The sequence below is a fragment of the Lipotes vexillifer genome, unplaced genomic scaffold (genome assembly GCF_000442215.2).
Source record: "Lipotes vexillifer unplaced genomic scaffold, Lipotes_vexillifer_v1.1 scaffold382, whole genome shotgun sequence".
NCBI lineage: Eukaryota > Metazoa > Chordata > Mammalia > Artiodactyla > Lipotidae > Lipotes > Lipotes vexillifer.
The window spans coordinates 6,686,161-6,693,180 of record NW_006780611.1 but is presented as its reverse complement, the minus strand read 5'-3'; positions in this window follow the sequence as shown (position 1 = coordinate 6,693,180).

Genomic DNA, 7,020 nt, shown 5'->3' with positions numbered 1-7,020 from the left:
TCTTCCTGCAGGTGTTCACACGGCTCGTTCCTTCACCTCCCTTTGGTCTTCACTCAAGAATCATCTTCCCACGGGCCCTCCCCAGCCCCTCCAAGACTCCAGCTCCCCCACCACTTCACAGCCTCCCCCTTTAGTTCATTCTCCCTAGCACTTATGCTAACATACTGTATGTTTTTGTACTTGTTTGTCTGGGTTTTTTATTTGGAACATAACCTTATGAGGACAGGTATTTTTTTGTGTTTGGTGTGTTTTGTTTAGCCTCCAGAACAGTGCCTGGGTCTTGGTATGTAGTAAATAAATATTGAGTGAGTGAGTGTCTCAGCGTGTGGACCAAGTGAGTGAATGAAGGAGTGAGCGGATCTACGAGTGATCAGTGAATTAATGAATGAAAAAATGAATGAGTTAGCGAATCAGCGAGTCATGAAATGAGCCAGTGAGCATGTGAGTGAGGAAACTGCGGGTCACAGGGAGAGTGAGCTGCCTGGGATCCCCCAGCCAGGGTCGCGAGTGGCAGAGCCATGATGTAAACCAAGAACCTTGTGTTCCCCTGGCCCTGTTTTTCCCCTGCAGGGAGAGAGGCTATTTCGGTCCTGACTACTTTTAATCCACTATGAACCACACCGATGAGTGCACAGCGCAGGAGTGACCGGGCTCTGCCACGGTGTGTGGGCAGTAGCAGGCTGTCAGGGAGGTGGGAGCCCTGGCCGGCTGTGGTTTAGGGGGACAGACGCCAGCAGCACCGTATTTGGTGCTGGAGCCCAAGACCCGGGAATAGAAACTGTGTATGGGGCTAAGTTGGCCGCAGCCCAATACCCGTGTGACCCGTGTGAGGCCCAAAGCATTCTCCTGGTCCCCTAGATGGGCCTCCCAGCTGCAGCCCAAGTCCTGGCCTTTGTCAGTCGAGCCTGGCATGTTCCTGCCACGTCCTGTCTCCCAGCCTACCACTTCTAGCCCTGCACCGGGGAGGCATTCCCAGTTAGCACAGAACTGAGGTCACATCTCTGCTGCTCTAACTCCTTCTGTGACTCCCTGTCATCAAGATCCCCTGTGATCCATCTCAGGTTGGATGTAAGGGCATGGCTGGTGGAGACAGAGGGCTAAAGGTCTGACCAGAGCCCTGTTGACCTGGCCCTCGGCACCAGCTCTATGGACCCCATTTTGGGAGCACAGGGGCCAGGCTCAGGTACCTAGAAAAGGCTCCTGTACTGGGCGCTCATCACCCCTTCATGGCCTGCACCCACCTCTGCCCCATTTTGGGAGCAGGGTCTCTCCACCCCTGACCCTAGGTGGGCTCCTGTGTGCCCCCCAGGGCAGGAGAAAGGAGTTGTAAGTCACGTGTAACTGGGGTTCCCAGGGGAGATGGGGAGGCTGTCTGCTGGTTTTGCTTGCCCAGCATCCAGTCCCACTTCTTTTTTTTTTTTTTAAGTCAAATGAGGTCAAATATCCCACCAAATGCTAAAATCTAAGTTTTTCTTTTTCTTTTTTTTTTTTTTGATGTGGACCAGTTTTAAAGTCTTTACTGAATTTGTTACAATATTGCTTCTGTTTTATGTTTTGGTTTTTTGGCCGGGAGGCATGTGGGATCTTAGCTCCCCGAGCAGGGATTGAACCCGCACCGCCTGCCCTGGAAGGCAAAGTCTTAACCACTGGACCGCCAGGGAAGTCCTCATTCCCACTTCTGATAACAGCACCCCAATTTCCTTTGGGGAACCACCCCTGCCCCACAGAGTCCACTCCCAACTCTGGGGTGGCCCCGTGATTCAGGTCTGGCTACTGCCTGTGTCGTGTTCCCCCAGCCACAGTGACTGGCCCCACCCTCTACCTTCAGAGATCAGAAGGTGCCATGGATGCTGGTGACCTGCTCAGTGGGAGAGGACGTGCACAGGACCAAGCGAACACAAGACAGAAGCCCTCTGGCAGTTACCGGGTTTAGGAGCCACGAGCTATCCCAAACTAGAAACAACCTGCCCAACCTCTCATGCTAGAGGGGGTGAAATTGAGGCTCAGATATGCTCAAACCCACACAGAATCACAGCCGAGGCGGGACTAGAACTCAGCTCTCACACCAGCACAAGTGCAACTGGATATCAGGGTTGTGAATTCTCCAGTGTTTTCCCTCCCATGGGCCCTGGGGGCTGGGAACCAGCTCTGGATGTGGCCTCAGGGGATGCAGGCAACTGCCTGTCCTCTACTTCTGGGACAGGTCACTTAATGCCAGGGGCCTCAGTTTCCTCACCGGTGGAAGGGGAGCACAGTGTCTGCCCTAGGTACTGCGTGCATTTCTACCTGCACTTGGACCTTGCTGGTTCTGCTGTTGGTTGGGGGGCGGGGGGTGGTTTGGAAACCAAAGCCTGTGGGCAGATATGCATAGGAAGGGCAGAGAAGGCACTGCCAGAGGGTCCTTCTCTTCCTGGAGGCCCACAGGACTGAGGAGATAGCAGCTGATGGCACCCTGTCCTCTGAAATGGAGGGCGGACCCCAACCTGAGAGGAAAGGAGAGCCTCAAAGCAAATGATCACACCTTCTGAAGATTCAATCAATCAGCAATCAATCAGTGCCCTAACCCCACTCCGTCTTGTCCTCTCTTCCTGCTTTCTGTCCCTGGTCTCTCTCTCGGTCCCTCCCACCTCTTCCTCTCCCTGCTGCCCCTCCAGTTCTGTCTGTCTGTCTCTCCCTCCATCTCTCTCCCTCTCAGCCAACCCTGGGATGCCTTTTTTCGGTCCCTGATCCCACGACACCACATCGGGGGCAGAGTTGCAATGGAAAGACAGAGAGAGAGACAGGGGCCAGAGACCAGGTTGACAGGACCGAAAGGACCTGGAGAGGCAGCTGCCTCTCCCCTCGCCCCAAATAAGCTGCTCCCCGAGCGAGGGACACGAAGGGCCCAGCTGGCACCTGTGCCCCATGCCAAGCAGAAGAAACCAGGATTAATTATGTGCTGGGAGGTTTGGGGCTGGGGACCCAGGGGGGATGCAGTGGGTGACAGAGGAGACAGGGAGTCTGCTGCATCCTTTTGCTTGATGAGGAAGCATCTCATGGGGTCAGGAGGCCCTGGCCCGGCTTTAGCTGGGGTCAGTGTGTTTCTCAGTTCAGCCTGACCACCAGTGAGGGGTGCAGCTATTATTCCAGCTAATCGCAGCCCCCGCTCCCCTGTTTAACTTTCAGAAAATTTAGGTGACTTGTCCAAGGGACCATATCTAGTGGCACTGGGGCTGGAGTCTGCTTCCAGGTCTACCCAACCCTGCTGAATTTGCTGTGTGACCTTAGTTAGGCAAATCACTTTCCCTTTCTGGGCCTCAGATTCCTTCTGCACAATGAGGAGGGGAGAACAAAGCTAACCAAACGTTCTAACTGTGGGGACACAGGGCACATGCTGATCAACTTCCTTGATAAGTTAACATTTTGATAAGATACCGTAGGCTATACACTGAGGTATACAGGGGAAGGTCACCGGGCCAGGAAATGGAGCATAGAATTCAAACCCAGGTCCCTCCTGACAGCTTCTGTTCTGCTACTAACTGGCTATGTGACCTTGGGCCTGTGCCTGCCCCATATCCTTTTCATCCACAAAGCTGAGGGGGGTGGGCTCTTTGGTCTTAGAACTCAGACCCTCCTGGGTGTGAAAAATCAATACTTAGAGCTTCCAAACTCTACTTGAAGGGTCTGCTGTCCTGTCTACCCCTGCTCTTTCAGGGCATAAATAAATGATTTCTGCTCAAGAATTAAGAGTGACAGTTACTAGACGTCAGTGATCCTTGTAAAAGTGGCCGTTTTGGGGCTTCCCTGGTGGCGCAGTGGTTGGGAATCCACCTGCCAATGCAAGGGACACAGGTTCGAGCCCTGGTCCGGGAAGATCCCACATGCCGTGGAGCAGCTAAGCCCGTGTGCCACAACTACTGAGCCTGTGCTCTAGAGCCTGGCATTATGCTAAGTGAAATAAGTCAGACAGAGAAAGACAAATACTGTATGACTTCACTTATATGTGGAATCTAAAATTACAGAGACTTCCCTCGTGGCGTAGTGGTTGGGAATCCACCTGCCAATGCAAGGGACACAGGTTCGAGCCCTGGTCCGGGAAGATCCCACATGCCGTGGAGCAGCTAAGCCCGTGTGCCACAACTACTGAGCCTGTGCTCTAGAGCCTGCGAGCCACAAATACTGAGCCTGCGTGCCGCAAATACTGAGGCCTGTACACCTAGAGCCTGTGCTCCGCAACGAGAGAAGCCACTGCAATGGGAAGCCCACGCACCGCAGTGAAGCGTAGGCCCCGCTCGTGGCAGCTAGAGAGGGCCTGCGTGCAGCAACGAGGACCCAATGCAGCCAAAAATAAAAATAAAATAAATAAATCTATTAAAAAAAAAAAAGTGGCTGTTTTCAGAGCAGAGGTTATAAAATGTTCCCCCTCCAAAGCCTGTAAGGTATTCCAAAGCCAGAAATCAAGCAGGCAATCAAGCAGGGATATTACAAACAGAAAAATTAGAGAGGCGGAGACCTCTTTTTCCAATAGGAATAAGGCAGATTCTTAGTTCTGAATCTTCCCTCTTCTACTGATGTCAGACAGAGCGACAGGGCAAAGAAAAAATAAAACACAAGCTACAGCATTAGGGAAATCAGGAGCAGGAAAAACCCCTAAACTCCAAGTTACATGTAAGTGTGGCACAAAGCACCTGAGGCCAGCAGATACAGCAGTGAGCGGGGGGGAACGAACGGGGTGCAGGGGGCACCCAGTAGCGCAAGATTGCAGAAATCATTACTTCTAAAAGGAAGATGGAGACTTCCCTGGTGGTCCAGTGGCTAAGAATCCGAGCTCCCAATGCAGGGGGCCCGGGTTCGATCCCTGGTCAGGGAACTAGATCCCACATGCTGCAGCTAAGGATCCCGTGTGCTGCAACTAAGACCCGGCTCAGCCAAATAAGTAGATAAATAAACAAAAGGAAGATGAATAAGACAGGAGCTGGGGGCTTAATGAACCAGGGGGGTTCAAGGTTGGAGGCAGTGGTCTCTTTTTTTAAAATAATGGCAGTTTTATTTTATTTTTTAATTTTTTTTGGCCATGCCATGCTGCATGTGGCATCTTAGTTCCCAGACCAGGGATCGAACCCATGCCCCCTGCAGTGTAAGTACCGAGTCTTAACCACTGGACCTCCAGGGAAGTCCCTGGCTGTAGCCTCTTGAGTCGGGTTGGGTTCTGAGGGGCAACAGAAGAGTGGACGCAGACAAAGGCCATATTTTAAAGGAACAAATCCATTCGTGTAAAAACAGAGGAGGGAGTCTTTCAGCAGAGAAATCTAGAGAACAATCCTGGCCTCTCTCCCAATTTCCACCAAAACCTCCTGTTAGTTGCTGGCCCAGGAAAATTCAACTCATTCAAATAGAGAGAAAAAAAAAATTGTTAAAGGCATAAACACAACATCCATACAAATATGCTATGTGAGTGAAAGGAACACTGATGTTCCCTCATGTATAAAGATTCACTATACAAATATTGCCACAAAACAAATAAAAATTCTAATCCAAAATTGCAGCAAGATTTAAAACAGTCAAAATAAAAACCCTGAGAAAGAGTGATTCCAGCTTGAAGAAAGACCAGAAAGCAGAAACACAAGAACTGGAGAAGAAATGGACAGAAAGAGTGATGGCAAGATATGAGGATGGGCACTTCCCTGGTGGTGCAGTGGTTGAGAATCCGCCTGCCAATGCAGGGCACATGGGTTCAAGCCCTGGTCCTGGAAGATCCACATGCCACGGAGCAACTAAGCCCGTGCGCCACAACTACTGAGCCCTCGTGCCTCAACTACTGAAGCCCAAGCGCCTAGAGCCCGCGCTCCACAACGAGAAGCCACCACAATGAGAAGCCCACGCACCGCAACGAAGAGTAGCCCCCGCTCGCCGCAGCTACAGCAAGCCTGTGCACAGCAACGAAGACCCAACGCAGCCAAAAAAAAATAAATAAGCAAATAAAAATTTTAAAAAAAGATATGAGGATGATAGGTGAGAACTGATAGACATGCTACATAAATAGTTGCACGTGTGCAGCAAATTCAAGTTTTGCTTTTTGGAATGTCCTAGAATTTCTTTTCCTTTTAATATTTTCTACCCACAGTTGGTTCAATCTGTGAATGTGGAACCCACAGATACAGACGGCTGAGGGTACAGCCAAGCTGTTCTTTAATACAAAGGTTAGAGGGACTTCCCTGGTGGCGCAGTGGTTAAGACTCCACGCTCCCAGTGCAGGGGGGCCGGGTTCCAACCCTGGTCGGGGAACTAGATCCCACGTGCATGCCTCAACTAAGAGTTCGCATGCCACAACTAAGGAGCCAGCAAGCCGCCACTAAGGAACCCACCTGCTGCAACTAAGACCTGGCGCAACCAACAGCCCCTATGGAGAACAGTATGGACATTCCTTAAAAAACTAAAAATAGAACTACCATATGATTCAGCAATCCCACTACTGGGCATATACCCTGAGAAAACCATACTTCAAAAAGATACATGTACCACAATGCTCATTGCAGCACTATTTACAATAGCCAGGACATGGAAGCAACCTAAGTGTCCATTGACAGAGGAATGGATAAAGATGTGGCACGGATATACAATGGAATATTACTCAGCCATAAAAAGAAACAAAATTGAGTTATTTGTAGTGAGGTGGATGGACCTAGAGTCTGTCATACAGAGTGAAGTAAGTCAGAAAGAGAAAAACAAATACCGTATGCTAACACATATATATGAAATCTAAAAAAAAAAAATGGGACTGATGAACCTAGGGGCAGGACAGGAGTGAAGACGCAGACATAGAGAATGGACTTGAGGACACGGGGAGGGGGAAGGGTAAGCTGGGATGAAGTAAGAGAGTAACACTGAAATATATGCACTACCAAAGGTAAAAAAAATAGCTAGCGGGAAGCAGCCGCATAGCACAGGGAGATCAGCTTGGTGCTTTGTGACCACCTAGAGGGGTGGGATAAAAAGGGCAGAAGGGAGACGCAAGAGGGAGGGAATATGGGAATATATGTA